The sequence below is a fragment of the Dermacentor andersoni genome, chromosome 4 (assembly GCF_023375885.2).
Source record: "Dermacentor andersoni chromosome 4, qqDerAnde1_hic_scaffold, whole genome shotgun sequence".
NCBI lineage: Eukaryota > Metazoa > Arthropoda > Arachnida > Ixodida > Ixodidae > Dermacentor > Dermacentor andersoni.
In genome coordinates, this window is record NC_092817.1 from 46,282,666 (window position 1) to 46,303,169 (window position 20,504).

The 20,504-nt window shown below is 50.4% G+C and overlaps 1 protein-coding gene across 1 annotated transcript in view; it reads right to left on the reverse strand.

The window, feature by feature from the left end:
• The window catches only part of CngA (Cyclic nucleotide-gated ion channel subunit A), a 426,897-nt gene that overhangs the window by 18,376 nt on the left and 388,017 nt on the right, over nt 1-20,504 (reverse strand). The gene's annotated exons all lie outside the window — the stretch shown is intronic.

The window sequence follows — 20,504 nt, forward strand, 5'->3', positions numbered from 1 at the left end:
TCGTTAAGGCGCCTTACGAATAATGACTTCCGGTGGTTGCCTATTTGCGCATGCCAAATGACAATACCACGAAGGATAATATCCCTCGGCAGTCACGAAACGGCGAGGTGTCGGCAAAGTATCCGCACGAGCAAGGCGGGAAAATGACGATTCACGCTACATTACCCAATATTCGATGTAAGCGGCTCAAATAGGCGAGGGGAAAGCAAGCGCAGATGTAGCTTGTGCATAAGGAAAGTGCGAACACGAAACGTTCGTAATACCTCGCAGCAGGAATCGCAGCATTTCACGGCGACTTTCGCTGCACATTTTACGTATGCATGCAGCGTGAAACTGAACGTCAGATAATGCCGCTTGAACGAACAGTTGAAGAATAAATCTGTAGAGAGTGCCTTACTGATTTCATTTACTGTTCGTTTTTGATGCGAAAGCTTTGTATGCCCAATTGAGCGAAAATACGTCGTAGTCGGCGTGGCCGAAAGGTGGTACCAAAAATGACCGACGACGCTAATAATAAAAACTCGTCAAAAAATGCTCGGATTGACGTCGAATTTCTCAGGGAGGTTCCTGCAAACAAAGTAAATTAATGGCTTTGAAAAGAACATTTGATACATTTCGGTCTAGGTGGGAATCGAAACTGGGGACCCGAGGTGCGAGAGGAGAAGGCTCGCCGGACGCCACGGTGGCTTCACCATTGTGGCTCACTAAAGGTATGCCTTGTGCGTGCGTCATTGGACACGTGACGGGCGCAGCCAATGGAGAGGAGGTGGCGCCACGTCACGAGTGTATAAAATGAGTGCGTTCATGATGTTCCGAGTTCTGCAGACAGATAATCCTTTCGCATTTCCCCAAATTAGCAGTCTTAAGTGTCTCTGCATGCCGACTTTTTTTTTTCTTTAATCTACTGCAGAAACTTTGTCTTCCACAAGTAGCACGCACACTCCGAAGCATCACAGACGTGTCATTTCACTTTCATAATAGTATTTCCGGGATTCATTTGCATGCCTCGAAAATGAATATTTTACTCCTCACGTTGAAAATAAAATCCTTTCTTTTGCATATAGATAAGCATGAATTTGAGGGCATTTAGGTGATAGACTAGTGAATTCGTTTACTCAGTAGAGGAAACGCGATCGTATGCCTACAAACCGTAATAATTTTCCACCCATCGAGGCTCTGCGCCAGAAAAAAAATTCTTCAAACTTTGACGTGATAGCTTTCCTAAACTCGACGCCGCTCTTAACCGAAGTCGATCTTACCCAATGCTGCTATTATTCCTCGAACAGTTTGCGCCTAATACGATTTTTTTTACAGTACATTACACGTTTTAAAAGACGTGAAGCGTTACGCATGTATTACACAAATGATCAGTTTCTTTAACAATAAGTCATAACGAAACCCGCCAGCCCCTTTTATATTCGTACGAGCTTTCGCTTACGCAAGCCTTAGAACTTGTAGGCGGCACACGTACCGAATTCATCGCGAACTTGCATTTCATAACTTCATTCAACTCTGAGTTTTCGAGCTTTGGAAATTTTGAGCACCAAATTGTCCGTGGGATTATACGACGCCAATGCGGACTAATACATCAGTGCGAATAGTATTGAGCTGAATAAAGAGCATTGAGTAAAGAAGAACGAAGTAGTCTGACGAGAATGAATCTAGGCCTTTTTTTTTTTTTTTTTTTTTTTTTTTTATAGAGCGCGGTCGACAATTCGCCGGCGCCAGTTGACAAGGCAAAAGTACGAACGCTTTCACTTGACGCGATGTCTTTTTAAAGCGCTCCGTTTGGCCGTGCCATAGCAAGCCTGAAACGAGCGTATGTCGTCTCGGTGTCTCGATACAAAAACCGGCGTATGCGCACAGCATATACGTGCGCGGGGATTACAACGACGGCAGAGTGGCGACGACATCTCATGCGGGACGGTTCGCTCCAATTAACGGGATCTGAATCTTCTGGCTTACCGAGGCCGCCGCTCGTCGCCGGTCGATGAGGCTCTCGAGAATGTTGCTATACCGTTGTTACCTTTGCTAACCTTTTTACTTCCGTGACCTTTCGTTATACCTATTACCTTTTTACTTTCGCTCGCTGCGCGTCCAAAGTAAGACAATGCCTTCACGATCGTTAAGGAGATTTCATTCCTCTATCTTGTCGCAAGCGCGTGGAACTTGAATGTCAAGCAACTAAGCGGACGAAACTGCAAAAAAAAAAAAGTGAAATGTAGCCGGATCAGGAGAGAAAGTAATGGTGTCTTGACGTAAAACTGCTTTTTTCTTTCTTTTTCTATCCCTTCTTAGTTTTCAGCGCATAAGAAGATCTTGTTAAGAACATAGCAGTGAATCAAGCCAGTTGATATAAAAGATATTATAGCCTTGTTCTTACTGCTGGTTTTTCAGCGCCCATCATTATTCCCGTTCTTTGCCACCTCTTAGCCAACACCGCTGCGTTTTCTTGTGCTAGAAAATGGAAGCGCCCGTAACAACGTTACGGTTTCACTATGAAGCAATCTTTTTACCTAGCTTATGTCCGACTAAAGTTTAAGACGCTAAATTTATCTATGCTTGCACTTTTGAGAAGAGGCGCGAAAAAGGTGACGTTTCTTTCTTTCTTTCTTTCTTTCTTTCTTTCGTAAAATGAATGTTTCATTGGCAGGATGTAACAGGGGTCGAATAATCACACTTCCAACTTCCAGTTGCTATCTTATCGCTTACTGCCACAGCGGCGTGATAGTATCGGATTGGGACACTACGCCTGGACAAATATTTATTTAGTTACAATGCTTTTCTTGCCGGGGCATTCGTACGGGTTTTCATTGTGTTTGTTCTGGTGGGCGCAAATTCTCCTTTTCATACACATGCACTTTATGATCAGCATCTTTCTTTGGCAGACGCCCAACGTAGCATGTCATAAACCAAATTGCGTACATTTGAGTGATATCAACGATAATCGACAATAAGTATAGTGTGCGACCACCTATAGCTACTTACCCGTTTCATGAACTAGGAATAACGGAGCGAACAATCATTATGTTATTTTTTAAATTCTTTTGATATCTCCGTTGTACAGTGATTTTGTTCTTTGAGGAAACCAGATATACGACGACGAAGAAGAAGCGCTCGTCCCTAGTCAGAGCTCGGCTCCGTGATTGCTAGCCAATTACGCAGTGCTAATTACCTCGTACCAAAGGTTTGCTTGCACCAATGTGTCCGTGAAGGCGAGCGGCATCGACCGATACCAGCTGACCCCAGAGGTGCGTTTTTCTTTGCCACATTTGGTGACTGCATCTACTGCCGCCGTGCGGAGGATTGCTAGGCTTAGGCGTGTTCCGCGGACACTCGGCCCAACAACACCGTCGCACCGACAGCGGCCTGCCGTACATCCCGGCGGCTGCCGCTCGTCAGCTCCGAGATGGAGGCGCCCTCTGAAACAACAATGATCGTGGACAATCACATGTGCGTTCAAGTTCAGGGAACAGAGATCTCACCCGAGGAATACCACAGCGACGCCGGATGGACGCTCGCGGGGGAACGCATGTCGAGGCTGCGCCAGCGGACCCCCGCCAGCGGCAAGCCCGACGGACCCGCCGGGAGTCAAACAAGCACGAGGTCAAAATTCTACAAGAACGCCAGAGCCTCGGCCATCAAGGCAGCACGCATGCCAGCCATGCCACTAGAAGATACCAAGATAGTTGTCAGACCCAGAGGGGGACTGGACATCGTCAAGACCGGCACCACCACCGTCGCTGCGGCCATACTCACTGCGGCCAAGATCACGAGCGAGGAAAGCGCCGCGGACACCATCTGCCCCAACACACAACAGAACATCATGGTCGTAAGTACACCGAACGAAGACAATGCGGCAAGGTACGCTAAAATCCAGGAGATATCCATTCAAGGCAAACCCTACGAGGTCAGCGCATATCGCACGGCACCTCACGACACCGTGAAGGGCGTCATCAGAGGCATCCCCATCGACGCGAGCGCCGAAGAGCTAGATAGAAAGATCGTCAACGAGAGGAACCCGCTAGCAGTGGCCTCAAAAAGGATTGGAAGCACGACCACTGCGATTGTGGTGTTCCAGGGGCCCAAGGTACCGAACTTTGTCCGATACGGAGTCACCCTGATACCGTGCCGCCTCTACAAGAAACAAATCGACGTCTGCCAGCAGTGCGGCCGAGTGGGACACCGCAAGGACGTTTGCCCGACCCCCACAATCAAGACGTGCCTGGCCTGCGGACTCGCGAACCCTACAGAAGACCATCGCTGTACCCCAAAATGTCAGTTGTGTGGAGGCGAACACCCGACCGGAGGCCGAACGTGCAAGGCGAAATACAAGGTCCCCTACGTAGTGCGCAAGCGACAATGGGAGCGCCGACAGGCCGAACGCCAGCTGCTGTCGGAGAGCGATTTCCCGCCACTCGACAAGCCGCCAGCTGCGCGAAAGTCGAGGACCCCATCGGAAAACCGCGCGCCCAAATCCAGAGACAGCAGTTGTTGCAAGAGAAGCCTCATCAGGAAAACGTCACCATCACGTGAGCGAGTGAGCTGGGTCGACGCAGCGAAAGGAAACAACATAAGGAACGCGCAGAAAATCACCGAAACCACGAAGAAAGAAGATATTAATAAGGTCCGGGAGGCAAATGAGCTCCTAAGACAAGAAAACGCGGCGTTGCGAGCGACCATCAACAACCTCACGAAAGAGATCGCCGAGATTCGTCAGTTGCTGCTAGGCAACGACGAGCCTCTACAGAGACCCACGCCAAGCACAAGCAAGCCCGAGGAAACGACAACGAACATCCCGGAGAAAGCCATAGAGGAACCGGCACCGAAGAAGCGAGCCATCGAGGCCACGCGCACGCAAACAGAAAACGATCGCATCGACAGCCTCGAAGCGAAATTCGAAGCGACATTCAGCAAACTCGAACGGCTAATCACGACAAACATCGCAGCAGTGACAGCACTGAAACAATCAATGGAGACCTACCAAGCCGATAACACGAACAGATTCGCCTACATCGAAAGGACCCTACAGCCGATGGTAGGCCACCCGACGTTTGCGCCCCTCTTCGCGCATCATCCACCCAACCAGGGAGCCCGGTACACGCCAACGCAATCATGGCCGCCAACGCAACACCAGCAACAGCAGGTGTAACCGCGTGGCAGTGGAACTGTCGCGGCTTCGGAAGGAAGAAGGCAGTCATCCAACAGCACATCGTTCATGCCGCGCGCAAGCCAGACGTTATACTACTACAAGAAACACTAACCGACGCACCGTCCCTCCCCGGCTACAGAGTGCACAAGGGACCACCCGACGGCAGAGGCCTATGCACCCTGGTCAGGAAGGGACTCACGTTCGTCGAACATGAGTTGCAAAGCAATAACAAGATCGAGCACACACTCACCGAAATCATCCCGGGCAAGAAGAGGAAAGGAAGCATATTTCTGCTCAACGTCTACAGCAACCCATCTCAGAGAAAACAGAGATTCAAAACATTACTGCACAGAGCCAGCACCGCAGCGGGCCGCAACACGCTGATCGCGTGCTGTTGGAATCGTACCGCTGGCCCGAGTTGTTGGGGTCTCGGTGCTGACGCCCGTTATTGCCAATGGGTCGCAAGCCCCAAGGGTAGCGTTGGCCTGGCGGCCTGGGGCACTGGAAGCATCTGAAGGTCCCGGCAAAGCATGAGAAGACTGGTAACAGAACAACTTGTTTATTCTAACATAGCAAAAGAGCGGCCGGTCAGGTCGACCGAAGTGGAGAGACGGGAGAGCACGTAACTCAACAGTACAAATCGGAGCCTCTCCTCTGGCGTCCGGGGGCAGCTGCTCTTATACTCCCGGCGTCGCGGTCCAAAAGGGAAGGAGGGAAGGTCACGGGATGAAGGTCACGGGACGGCGCAGCAGGAGCCCACGACGGCGCGAACTGTTGAGCCGAGAGACCTCCAGGCCCCTCATTCGGGGAACTCCGCTCCCCGGCTGCCGCGCTTTGACAAGCGAGGGCACACACACACACACGCACACACGAAGACACGTGGCACTGAAACACGCCTGGACACGCTTGGCGGGTAGGCGTTGCGGCGGCGTCGGACGGGCCAAAATGTCCGCCGCTTTGAACAAAGCCCCGGCGTCCGTTGCATCCGCGCCGGCATTACCGCGCGTTGTAGGCGAAACGTAACAGACCGCCCCGCCGGGGGAAGGAGATCCCGATGGTCAGGGGACTGCATCCGCTGTCCGGAGGGATGTCGCTCGATGATGCTCATAACCGAAGTTGGGCGTCCCTGGGCGTTTCTTGAGCGCAGCGCACAGAGAAGGCCTCGTTCTCACGTTCAGGTGCACACAGGACACTGCAAAGTGACTTCGGGAGAGTTGACATTTTTGTTCTCGTTTCCGGCAAGCGTTAGAACCACGCCAAAAGTCAACCGCTCAGTCAGCAAGCACGGCACAACCCTCACTAAGCCCTGCCAGGCTCTTTCCCCTTTTATACTGCTGCCTAGTTCCTTACAGTAGTTTAGCAGCACTCAGAACGCGTCCACAAATCGGAAAAATTGCACTAAAAAGCACATCATCACTTTGAAACACTACACAAAAGCAATAGGTTAAAAATCCTGCCTCAGGAAGAAAAACATCAGTAACAAGCAATTTTGAGGCTGATTCCCACGTTAGGGGCTTCGACTTAAGCCATCGGTGTTACCGTTGAGACTCCCCTTTTTGTAACGCACCTCAAAGGAATATTGTTGCAAAGCGAGGCTCCAGCGCAGGAGGCGGCCATTTTTGGGAGAGATGGTCTGCAGCCATTGGAGAGGGCAGTGATCCGTTTCAATGATAAACCTCGAGCCAGCTAGGTAACATGACAATTTCTGAACGGCCCACACGATACACGCACACTCTTTCTCGGTGGCGCTATACGCCTGCTCACGACTGGTCAGCTTACGACTAGCATACAGGACGGGGTGTTCTACTTCTCCATTTTCCCGTTGGCACAGTACAACGCCCATGCCTCGCTCACTAGCATCACACTGAACAACGAACCCTTTTGTGTAGTCGGGCGATCGTAGCACAGGTTGGCTTGTTAGGGCGCTCTTTAGGGCGCTAAAAGCTCTTTCCTTCGTCTCATCCCAGACGACTGTTTGCGGCTCTGTCTTTCTTAGAGCATCCGTCAAGGGAGCCGCGATATCAGAGTACCTGGGGATGTACCTCTGATAGTAGCCGGCGACACCTAAGAACGACCGAATATCGGTCTTCGTGCGCGGTTGCGGGAAGTCTCGCACAGCGGCCACCTTTATTTCAGAGGGGCGGCGTCGACCCCGACCAATCACGTGTCCGAGGTAGACAACCTCGGCCTGTGCTAACTGGCACTTGGGAGCCTTGACTGTCAAGCCCGCATCGCGCAGGCGGGTTAGCACTGCCCGCAAGTGCGCCATATGCTCAGGCCAGGATGCGGAGAATATCGCTACGTCGTCTAGATACGGTAAAGCGAATTCTTGCTGTCCCCGCAACACTTTATCCATGAGGCTTGAAAAGCAGTATGGCGCGTTCTTCAAACCAAAACTCAAAACTTTAGGACGGAATGTCCCCATTGGTGAAATGAACGCCGCATACCTACTAGCCTCTTCTGTAAGTGGAACCTGCCAATAACCCCTGACAAGATCTAGGGTGGAAATAAACTGAGCGCTACTCACTCTCTCAAGGCGCTCCTCGATGTTAGGGATCGGATAAATTTGATCCTTAGTGATGGAATTAAGCCTGCGGTAGTCGACGCAAGGACGAGGTTCCTTGCCCGGTACCTCAACTAAAATCAAAGGGGAGGTATAATCACTCTCACCCGCTTCAATAACACCGAGCTGTAGCATTTTCTTTACCTCAGCCTCCATAATATCGCTCTGGCGGGGTGACACCCGGTACGCCTTGGATCGTACTGGCTCTGGGGAGGTAAGTTCTATGTCATGAGTAAGGACAGAAGTCCTACCAGGCCTCTCAGAGAACAGACCTTGAAACTCTTGTAAGAGCTGGTGTAGTTCGGTTTTCTGCTCAGGCGACAGCGATGCTTTACTTATTGAGTCACTAATGACTTGATCGGTGTCTTTCCTGTTCGTCACTGAGCCTAGTCCCGGAAGCTCTTCTAACTTTCCCGCATCGGGAATTTCCTCTCCAGTATCTGGTGCCTTTAACGCTACAGGCTCAATTTTATCCCGTTCGGGCGTGCTCCGAATACCAGCTTGCTGCGCCTCTGACCCTTTTTCATCGTTCAACAACGTCGGTCCCGCAACTACCGCCTTTGCAGCGAGCTCCCGAACCTTCGATCTGGTTAAGGCCTGAACGCTAGCCTCACCAAACAAAAGCCCCTTCTCGCGCAGGAGGTGATCGGACCTGTTCGAAAATAGGTACGGGTACTGGGGGGGCAGCATAGATGACACTGCGGCCTCCGTCTCAAGTGCTCCGAAAGGTCCTTCAATAAGCACTTTTGCTACCGGCAGACACACGCTATGAGCTTCCACTGCTTGCTTGATCCATGCGCACTCGCCCGTGAACATATCGGGTTCTACGTAAGAGGGATGAACTACATCCATCGTAGCTGCGGTATCGCGAAGCACTCGGCACTCTTTCCCGTTCACGAGGAGGTCTCGCATGTAAGGCTCGAGAAGCTTGATGTTCTCGTCAGTGCTGCCTAATGAAAAAAACACGACTTTTGGTTTTGTTTCTGGGCACTGCGCCGAAAAGTGACCCGGCTTCTGGCACGTATAACACAGGCGCGCTTGCCTCGCCTCGAACCGCTTTCTGCGTTCGGCTTCGGTTGCCGCCGTCTCCTTACGTTCGGTCGGACACTGCGCCGAAAAGTGACCCGGCTTCTGGCACGTATAACAAACGCGCTCTTGCCTCATCTCGAACCGCTTTCTGCGTTCGGCTTCGGTTGCCGCCGTCTCCGTACGTTCGGTCGGACTGCTTTCACTCGCATCCGAACTACGTGTGTCCCCCTTTGCTCTCATGGGCGTGAACTTTGGCCTCTCAAACTTGGAGCCAAATTCACCCTTTTGACCGTCCTTAGCTCCACGAGCCCGACGCGTCACAAACTCCTCGGCTAACTCAGCGGCTCGAGCCACCGTACTAACGTCTGGCCTATCCAAGACCCAGTACCGCACGTTCTCAGGTAACCGACTATAAAACTGTTCTAGCCCGAAACACTGCAGAACTTTCTCGTGGTCACCAAACGCTTTCTCTTCTTTGAGCCACTCCTGCATGTTTGACATAAGCCTGTACGCAAACTCTGTATATGACTCACTTTTGCCTTTCTCATTTTCCCGAAACTTCCGACGGAACGCCTCCGCTGACAGCCGGTACTTTTTTAGCAGACTCGATTTCACTTTGTCGAAATCCTCTGCCTCCTCTCTCTCCAAGCGAGCGACTACGTCGGCCGCCTCGCCGGGTAGCAAAGTGAGCAAGCGCTGTGGCCACGTTTCCCGAGAGATCCCCTGCTTCTCGCACGTTCGCTCAAAGTTAACCAGGAACAAACCAATGTCCTCTCCAAGCTTAAACGGCCGCATCAGGTCAGTCATTTTGAACAATACTCGTTCTCCTGCACCGTGTGCCTGACTTCCATTACGAGCGCGTTCCATCTCTAACTCGAGGCGCTTCATTTCCAAAGCGTGTTCACGCTCTTCTTTTTCTTTCTGTTCTATTCGTTCACGCTCATCTTTCTCTTTCTGTTCTTTTCGTTCACGCTCATCTTTCTCTTTCTGTTCTTTAAGTTCGCGCTCCTGTTTCTCTTTTTGCTCTTTAAGTTCGCGCTCCTGTCTTTTTGCCGTCTCCCTCTCCTCAATGGTCTCAAGGCATTCCGACAGCTCGTCATCCTCAGCTTCTAACTCAAGAATAGCCCTTAGCAGTTCTGGTTTTCTGAGTTTGTCTGAGACATCCAGACCCAACTCTCTCGCAAGCTCCAACAATTTCGGTTTGCGCAACGACTTCAAATCCATGGCTGCTCTGAATGCTGCTTTCTCTACTGCCTACTATTGTCTTGCCGCAAACTAACCCGGCAGCAACGACAACCACAATTACCAGCTCTGTTTCTAACACTAACAAAAGCCTGGCAAAACTCAGAAGAAGAAAGTCCCGCACTCACCAAACCTCGCAGCCAAGACTTCAGCGCAGTCGTTCCGCTGCAGGCAACCAGTCATCACACAGGGCTCGTTGCACTGCTCCCGGATGGTCGTTGAGCTGCTCAGCATACAGTCAACCGCATCTCTTCGCTGCTGGCCTCCGTTGTCGCGATCTCACCGCTGGCAACCAGATGTTGGAATCGTACCGCTGGCCCGAGTTGTTGGGGTCTCGGTGCTGACGCCCGTTATTGCCAATGGGTCGCAAGCCCCAAGGGTAGCGTTGGCCTGGCGGCCTGGGGCACTGGAAGCATCTGAAGGTCCCGGCAAAGCATGAGAAGACTGGTAACAGAACAACTTGTTTATTCTAACATAGCAAAAGAGCGGCCGGTCAGGTCGACCGAAGTGGAGAGACGGGAGAGCACGTAACTCAACAGTACAAATCGGAGCCTCTCCTCTGGCGTCCGGGGGCAGCTGCTCTTATACTCCCGGCGTCGCGGTCCAAAAGGGAAGGAGGGAAGGTCACGGGATGAAGGTCACGGGACGGCGCAGCAGGAGCCCACGACGGCGCGAACTGTTGAGCCGAGAGACCTCCAGGCCCCTCATTCGGGGAACTCCGCTCCCCGGCTGCCGCGCTTTGACAAGCGAGGGCACACACACACACACGCACACACGAAGACACGTGGCACTGAAACACGCCTGGACACGCTTGGCGGGTAGGCGTTGCGGCGGCGTCGGACGGGCCAAAATGTCCGCCGCTTTGAACAAAGCCCCGGCGTCCGTTGCATCCGCGCCGGCATTACCGCGCGTTGTAGGCGAAACGTAACAGTGCGGAGACTTCAACGCGATGAACCCTGCCTGGGGCTACAACAAGTACACAGCAAAGGGCCGCGACCTGTACCAAGACGCCACGGAACTCGACTTCACCCTCATCACGGACCCGACACATCCGACGAGAATTGGTAACTCCGTGTCCCGGGACACCACTCCGGACCTCACGTTCGTCAAGAACGACATCCGGGGCGCGATCACCTGGAGAAACACGGGGATCGACCTAGGCAGCGACCACACCATCGTGGAAATCGGCATACCGGAACACAACGACACCAGCGTCAAAACTCACAGATGGATAGACTGGGATGCCTTTCGAGACGCCAGAAGCCAGAAGAGCGACGGTGACGACGAGATCGAAGACATCGACTCGTGGACGGCCGAAATCACCAAGAGCGTACGCGACGCGACCAAAGAGATTGAAACGGGCGCGGAGATCGACAAAGTAGACAGCCGGCTTGCGCATCTCATCGAGGCCAAACAGTCGATACTCAATCGCTGGAAGAAACAACGGCTTAACCGCAGACTGCGAAAGAAGGTGGCGGACCTGAACCGAGCGATCGAGGATCACTGCCGCGCTCTCTGCATGCAACAGTGGAACGAGATCTGCAACGCGGCAGACGGGCAGATGCATAGCGGGAAGACGTGGAACCTACTGCGGCACCTGCTCGACGAAACGAAGACCAAGTCGCACCAAAGGGACAGACTCGCCAGGCTCATACATCGGGCGGTCTCAGCACACGGCGTCGATGAAGTCACCAGGCGCATTAACGACAAATACCTGCCGACTACACCTACCGAACAGCACGCGCCGTACAGCGGCCTGCCTAACGCGAAGCTGGATCGTGACATCGACGTCGAGGAGGTACGCGCGGCCCTGCACGACCTCAACAGCCGGTCGGCAGCCGGCCCGGACCTCGTCACGAACAAGGCGCTCAAGAACCTCGATGACGGCTCGATTGAAAAGCTCGCAAAATACTACAACAAGTGCTGGAGAGCGGGCGCGCTGCCAAAGCTGTGGAAGACAGCCAAGACCATCCTGATCCCCAAGCCGGGGAAGCCGCCGGACACGGATAACCTCCGGCCCATCTCGCTCACGTCCTGCGTGGGCAAGGTGCTGGAGCACGTCCTGCTCAACAGGTGGCAAGACTACCTGGAACGAGAAGGGCTGTACCCGGCCACTTTGATCGGCTTCAGACAGCATCTCAGCACGCAGGACGCGATGCTGCAGCTCAAACACCAAATCATCGATGATGGTGGCAGCGCCCGCGACAACAAAGCCATCCTAGGGCTCGACCTGCAGAACGCCTTCGATAAGGTGAAACACTCGGCGATTCTGTCCCAAGTCTCCAAGCTCAACATGGGGGAAAGATCCTACAACTACATCAAGGATTTCCTCACGGACAGGACCGTCGAGCTACGAGCAGGCGACCTACAGACGCAAGAGAAGAAGCTCGGGAGCACCGGAACACCGCAGGGATCGGTCATTTCGCCGATGCTGTTCAACCTGGTAATGATCGGAGTGGCCGAAAAGCTCGGGCGCATCGAAGACGTCAGGCACACCATCTACGCGGACGATATCACGATATGGGTGACCGGTGGCAGCGACGCCCACATCGAGGGCGCGCTACAAGCCGCCGTCGACGCAATAGAAGACCAGCTGGAAGGCACCGGACTGAGATGTTCGCCGAGCAAATCGGAGCTTCTCATACTCCCACCTACCAAATACAGCCGAGGCAAGTCCAGACAACGCGAAAGCGAAAAAATCAGAATCGTGACCAAATCCGGCAACGTGATCCCCGAGGTCGGCAAAATTAGGATCCTAGGCATGGTCATCGAAAAGCACGGAAGGAACGGCGAAACCATCACCCGTCTCAAGGCAAAAGCAGCCAACGCGATTCGACTCCTCAAGCGAGTCACTTCCCGAAAGGCTGGCATGAGAGAGGAGAGCCTAATTAGGCTCGTCCAATCTTTCGTCATCAGCCACGTCGCGTACGTTGCAGCCTACCACAGATGGCTGCAACACGAACGAAACAAGATCAACGTGCTCATCAGAAGAGCGTACAAGACGGCGCTGGGCCTGTTCGAGTCCACAAGCACGACCCGCTTGTTACAACTCGGGCTACATAATACGCTCGAAGAAATAGCCGAAGCGCAACGGACCTCTCAACTGGAGCGGCTGTCCATGACCAAAGCCGGGAGGAAGATACTGGACGATCTGGGAATAAGACGCTCGAACGAGGTGGAGATGAAGCTCCCCGTCCCCGAAGAGGTCCGACGCCAGACCAGAATCGACCCCATACCGAAGAACATGAATCCCGAGTTCAACAAGGGAAGAAGAGCGGCGAGGGCCAAGGCTCTCATCGACCAGCATGCCAACGACGAACACGCGCGGTACGTGGACGCGGCCGAATACCAACGGAACGCCTTCGCAGCGGTCGTCATAGAGGCGTCAACCGGCGCCACGAGGACGGCAGCGAGCGTGAGAAGCACCGAAGCGGAGCAAGCGGAGGAGGTAGCCATCGCCCTGGCCATCGCCGACGCAGAATGCCATACGGTGCTGAGTGACTCAAGACAGGCGGTGCGTAACTTCGCCAAAGGGCAAATCTGCAGGAAGGCTGAGCGCATACTGCGAGCGGTAAAACTAGACGAACGAAAAGTACGACTCAAGTGGTTCCCGGCGCACGCGGGCGACGCGTCGGAACGCAATGAGAACCATAATGAGACGGCACACGCCGCGGCGCGAGCGCTAACCAACCGCGCCCCGGCGACAGACCGTCCGACGTGGTTCGGAACTAAGGACCGCATGACGGATTACAATGAAATCGCGAAGGCCTACCGCTTGGCTCGCAGGACTCTTCCACCCCCGCACCCGAGACTGAGTCGAGCGGAGGCGGTAGTGCTGAGACAGCTCCAGACCGGATCGCTACCGAGCCCGAAACTGATGAATCGCATGTACCCCGAGACATATCCGACAGATATGTGCAGAGTCTGCCGGAGGGAGACCGCAGACTACACGCACATCTTGTGGGACTGCATTAAATACCCAGAAGACGCTAAATCAAGAACACTGCCACCGCGGCTCGAGGCAGCCGCAAAGAGCCACGACCGAGACGATCAGCTCTGGGCCGTCCAGCAGGTCCTCGAGGCGCTCGAAAGGCACGGACCCTGCGAGCCGGCAACGGCGAGCGGAGACCCGCGCCGAGTAACGGCAACTTCGAGGATGACGTAGGCCCTCGTCGGGGCGCGCGAGCGCCCAACTGCAGGCATAAATAAAGTTTCTCCAATCCAATCCAATCCAATATACGCTTCTATTGCCTATGTCACTTCAAATTCTTGCGCCAAATATTTTGATACACTGCTGCCGACGGGGGGGGGGGGGGGGGGGGCAATCATTGGCTGGATCCTGTAGCAAGCATCGACAACCGACTATTAAAAGTTTAGCCCTCTTTACGATCAATGGCCAAAATACTCTGCGCGTCAGATCTTTCACCTTTTGTTCCCCTTTCATGTTACTGTAACGCTGAGTGACAGGCTAGAACATAGAAGGTCAAGCCGACGTCTAAGCCTTTTTTTATAATAAATATCTCTCTGATAAGCTTCTGCTTGTGCTAAATTCTAAAACTTGCGCTAGATTTTTTCCACTGTTTTCTAAAGGCGCCGATCTAACACGTTTGCCCGCTACTACGTCAACTGGATCGTTTATCTCGAATTATCTTTGAATACATATATACGTTTAACAAGAAAGAGAAAGCGAGGAGCAGGCTGGCAACTGCCACCGAAAGAGGCATAACGCCTGCCTACTCTTCAGGTGAAAGCAACACAGAAACGGAAGAAAGCAGGGTGGGGTGTTCATAAGGAAGACACACAAATGCAGCATAAATCGACAAACGATCGTATCATAAACGATAGGTGCATCTAGTTTTAAATTACACCTCTGGTGTAAGCTTTTAATTAAGAATAGTCTTAATTAATGTGTGCTTTTACGACACGCGTCCCCGTCGGCTGTGCTCAAGGTTGTGGTTCTCTGCGGGCCTTAATGAAGAGCATCAATCAACTCTATTCATCACGTGCACGCTGTTCAGTTACTTTTGCTCCGCTCGGTTAAATATGAAAACGAACTGCCTGCATTTTTTTTCTCCTTCTTTTTTTCTCGTCATCCTACCAAGTAATCAATTTACCCAACCAGAGTGCCGTCCGGACGATGCCATGGGCGAGCAGCACTCAGAACCCTAGCTAGAGCCACCTTGGCCGCAGCAAAGTGATAAATTCGAACGATGTACTTTATTATGACGTACATGGAGGTTGGAATTCTCAGGCGTTTCTTTTATATATATATATATAAAAATCAAGAAAGACAGGAAGGTGCCTTTATGGGAGCTCGCTACTCCTATATGTAGGGAAAGCAAAAGTAAAAGCCCTGAAAACAATAAAAAACGCTGCAGACATTCACATTATATCACGAACATTTGCGAAGCTCTGCGCACGAGTAAAGGAGGGCACGTAATAGAATAAAATGACGCTCTCAGGCACACACGTACCGTATACCGTAAAAAAAAAAAAAAAAGAAAGCTGCCCAAGACAGTGCAAAAACACGCACGTACGTGTCACTTGGTCCCAGATCTTAGTTCGGTGCAGAAAAAGTTGTCTTTTTAGAAAATATGAGGGCTTATCGTTCAAATACTGTCTCGCCTTCACTTGCCGAAGCTCACCATTTCCCTAATAATTCTCGAGTCAGATGCGACAACGCGGACGACTCGAAACCAACCACGCTGTAAAATAAAACAGAGAGTAACGTTTTTCCGCACAAACATGATTTAAGGCCGATAACGTGTCCTAAGCCCATTTTTCTTTTCTTCTTTATTTTTTTCCGCATTTCCTCTTTTACGGTATGGTTCTCCAACTGCAATAACTTTCTCCGGAAAAGAATTTGGTGCCGACACGCGCGATTTTGACGCCATATCTCGATCGAGAGAGCGCGGGAAATGGCCCACTACCGTCTTCCGCCCACCAACAACCTAAAAGGCGTTGAGAAGGCAGCGATAGAAAGTCATATGTGTCGCTCCATAAACCAAAGGGGCCGTAAAACGACACATGAATCTAAGCATCGATTTTTTTTATCGTTTTCGACAATACGTCCCCGCTTTACGGAGCAGTCGTAAAAAAAGTGAGACCTGCTTGCCGATCACCAGAGCGAGTTGCACGGATTTATTTAAGCGTGGACTTTCCAACTATAAGTGCGCACTATACGGATAGGGTGAGTCTGTGCGCTGTCGGAGAGCGTTAGTACGTTAAACTGATGGCCGAGAAAGCGGTAGTAAACATTGTTATCCTTTCTTTCTTTTTTCTTAGGTATTGATGTATATCTGGTAATGTTTAACTTAAATACCTGTACCTCCACAACAGAAATCCTGGGAGCGAATGGACAAAACTTGTTCGTCAGAGCACTTTCTTATTAGCCGGCCATCGGTCTTCACAAATATGTCTAACATTAAGATAGCTTGGCAGTGGTCGTTACTAATAGTTAAAGCGTAAGAAACTTATTCTTGAGCGAATGTTCTGAGATGGCAGCGATTTATTGATTGTTTGACTGATTGATTGATATATTAATTGACTGATGCAATAACAAACTTCCCTCGTGTTCCTAATTATTACCGCTCTCTAGTAAAGATGGTCTTCAAAATTTCTATATTTCTTTCATTCTGGACTTGCGAAGTATGGAACGTACTTTTCATTTCATCCCCAACAGGGGCGTTTCTTCCTGTCTTTTTTATTGCTTGATTATTATTATTAGTATCATTTGTTTTGAACACATATACACAATAAACAGGAAAGGGAAAGCGAGGAGCAAGCTGGCAACTGCCACCGTAAGGGGTTCAACGCCTGCCTACTCTTCAGAAGGGAGGTGACAGCAACACAGAAATGGAATTTGGGCAGGAGGAAAGAGGAAAGGAAGAGCAACAGGACAAATTTAAAGAATAAAGTAAAACACAGTACAGATCACACACAGTAGGGCCGGTCACTGAAGGTCACGCTACCATAGAATGTTGAATAGAATTGTTTCGACGCTACAAACGAGAACCTATGTTAGTTAACTCTAAAAAAGTAAGTAGAGCGCGATGAGCCTACCACGTTTAGATGCATAACCACTGGGGTACAAACATTCGTCGAGTGTCGTACACCGCAGGCCAAGGAGATGATAGTCTCTCACTAGCGAAATGCGCTGCGCACTGAAAGCGCAACACTCAAATATAAAGTGCTGAAGTGTCCCGCAGCAGCCACGAGACGTACACGATGTAGTTGCCACACGTCCTTGTCTGTATAAACGTTTGTGCACGCTCACGCAGCCAACCCTCAACTTGAGTAGTTGTGCTCTAGCGCGACGAGGCAAGCTTCGACCCCGAACACGGGGCGGGTATGTTTCATTTGCGACGCGCTGGTCTGGATTCTGCTTGAGTAGGTGGCGACGAATCAGCAGACGAGCGTCATCAAGCTTGCACAACATTTCTGGGCAGTCACAGTTGTCGTGAAAGCAAGTTGAAGCGAGCCGATCAGCCTCTTCATTTCCGGCGATTCCTACGTGTGAAGGTATCCATTTAGCAACGAGGGATAGCCCACGTGACAAAAATTTTGCTCGAAGAGTCAGTAATGCTGCGCACAGGTGGACAATCAATCTCACTGCGTTGTAACCTACTAAGGGCAGCGCGGGAGTCCGTAAAGATGGCAATCTTCGATGTACTTAACTCCTCTTGCACGTATTTCAGTGCAACATTAATCGCTGCTATGGCTCCACAGTTGCTGACGACGTTGAATGAGGTATTTGAAAGATACACCGTACTTTAGTCGAAGGGCAGAAAAAAGCTGCAGAGGTGCCTTGACCGTCGTTGTGTACAGATGCATCTGTGAATACTGCAAGATAATCCGGAAACTTTTCGAACATGTGAGACTGAGCCAATTGGAATATTGCCGAAAGAGGCATATCAGACTTTTTGTGCAGGTCAGGGATTATGAGGTAAATGGGGAATACGTGTTTCGTGACATCTTTTGGAGGCGGAGGCGCAACTGAAGCAGCATGTCAGAAATATCAGAGATATTCATAAATAATGCCGCCATTTTTCCCATGCGAGACATGGATTTATTGAACAGACATACTTTACGACCAATAGTCAACAAGCGTTATTCAAGAGTGAACAATATAACCACTATCACAAAATTTCTGTTGGAAAGTGTCACTGCGTAGAGGTATACCAGTACAACTTCTAATAGGCTCATCTTCCACAAACAAGAAAATGTGGGATAATTAAGCGTTTTGTTTATATCAATTACTTTTATTTGCACTGTTGATTAACATGTTTTGTGGCATACTGTCATTGCACATTGTATCAGTGGCATGTTTTTCGTGCTGTTGCTTTCAGCATTACTTTGTAATGTTCACGTGTTGTTTTCACTTTTGCGCTGTGACATCGCTGCTTGTATTTACTGCTACCTAGTCACTTCCGTACGCAAACTATATGAGCAAAAGCGTACATAGTCGTACAGGCGTATAAGTGTACAACACCCCTGTTCGCGGAACAGAGTAACCCACGTCGTATTCGCGCAGCAACAGCGCAATATGTTCATGTCGATAGCACAAAATTACATGCACGAAAATTCATTACGCGCACATAGCTAATTAACTATATTTGTTTTAATTATGCATGTGCAGATGGTTACATTATTTAGTCTAAAACCGGGCAGTGCCAGCTCCTGTTCAATTAGCACAACACCTGAGGCTAAGACAAGTTTCGAGCTATCTGGAAATACAATGACACTACATGCATCAGTTTACTGAACTGACTGCGATCAGGCTCAATGCGATTTCATCCTTTTCTCTTTCTTTCCTTCTTTCTTTCTTCCTTCCTTTCTTTCTTCCTTTCTTTCTTTCTTTTATTACGCTTTTCTCTGGCTATGCGTGCGGGACACCCTTTCGTGCACACTCGTAAATATGTGTGATGCCAATGTGTTTTGTAGCACTCTGCACAGCCTGGGGGTATCACTGGATCTTGCGAATGCAGACAAAAGTACTGCATACTGGGCTTGCTGCTGCGTTAAATAGCGGACGCTGTTCCAATTTTGATATTGATCACAATGGTAGTGTACAGAGACAGTCTAAGAAAACAAACCAGACTTATCAAAAGACGATTGCCGGCCACCGAGAATCCAAGATTTATGAAGTACTGAAGCAAGTCTGATGTCAAAGGTCCTGAGACAGAAGACAAACGCGACAACGGGTTCGATGTTGCGAGTTTATGCGCTAATGATTTTAGAAAATGACTGAGCCCCAGGATCAACTACTGTATTTTTTTTTATTCTTTGTCGACTCTCGATACTCAGAAACTCACGTAGGGCACCACGGCTTCGCAGAAACAAATCTCTCTGCTCCAATGAAGCAAACGGAGGACAAGTCGGGGAGGATTTAAGGAAAAGGGTCGGACGAAGACGTCGTTCTTTTTACCTTGATCCCTGGGGCTTAGTAAAGAATCGTGCATTCCGCCGTTTTCAACCTATCTTTATAGTATTAATAATTTAAAACCCGCCGTGGTTGCTCAGTGGCTATGGTGTTGGGCTGCTGAGCACGAGGTCCTGGGATCAAATCCCGGCCACGGCAGCCACATTTCGATGGGGGCGAAATGCGAAAACACCCGTGCGCTTAGGTTAAGGCGCACGTTAAAGAACCTCAGGTCGTCGAAGTTTCCGGAGTCCTCCACTACGGCGTGCCTCATAATCAGAAAGTGGTTTTGGCAAGTAAAACCCCATAATTCAATTTAAATTTTAACAATTTAAAGCAAGGTAAATAATTTTTACCATATTTACAACCGACTTCTACACGCATAAAACAGTCCTGACTTTAAAAAAAAAGAAATGAAGAGTAATGTCCGCTCAACGCGTGTTAAAGAAAGATATGTTTTTTGCAGCATATTCAACTATCTATCTATCTATCTATCTATCTATCTATCTATCTATCTATCTATCTATCTATCTATCTATCTATCTATCTATCTATCTATCTATCTATCTATCTATCTATCTATCTATCTATCTATCTATCTATCTATCTATCTATCTATCTATCTATCTATCTATCTATCTATCTATCTATCTATCTATCTATCTCACTTTCAAAAACATGCTTGATACGCGCGTACGTGCGCTCTGCAACGTGGGCGAATCACTCCGATCTTGCTTGCGTGCTTTTACAGCAAAGCTGTTTATGACTAGGCTTCCGTGCATTTTTGTTCTGCGTCAACAAAAACTATACGTTGGTTCACACCGTTCTTGTGGGGGAGGAGAAAAGGCTAGCTCTATTTTGTGCAACCCGTGCGGGAGCACGGCTCAGCGCCAGCAGGGCGGAGGGGATGGGGTTAAAAGAGAGAGAGGGTAGGAGCAAGAAAGAGGGTCGTAGAGATGGAAGCGAAGTAGTGGCCGATCAGAAAGCCCGAGGTGGTGGGATGGCCTAACGGCCATCCCACCAAAACTATCATGATCAGCATTGGCTCATATTCCTCCCCTCTACCCTAAGCAAGGAAAAATGCAATCGCCCTTTCC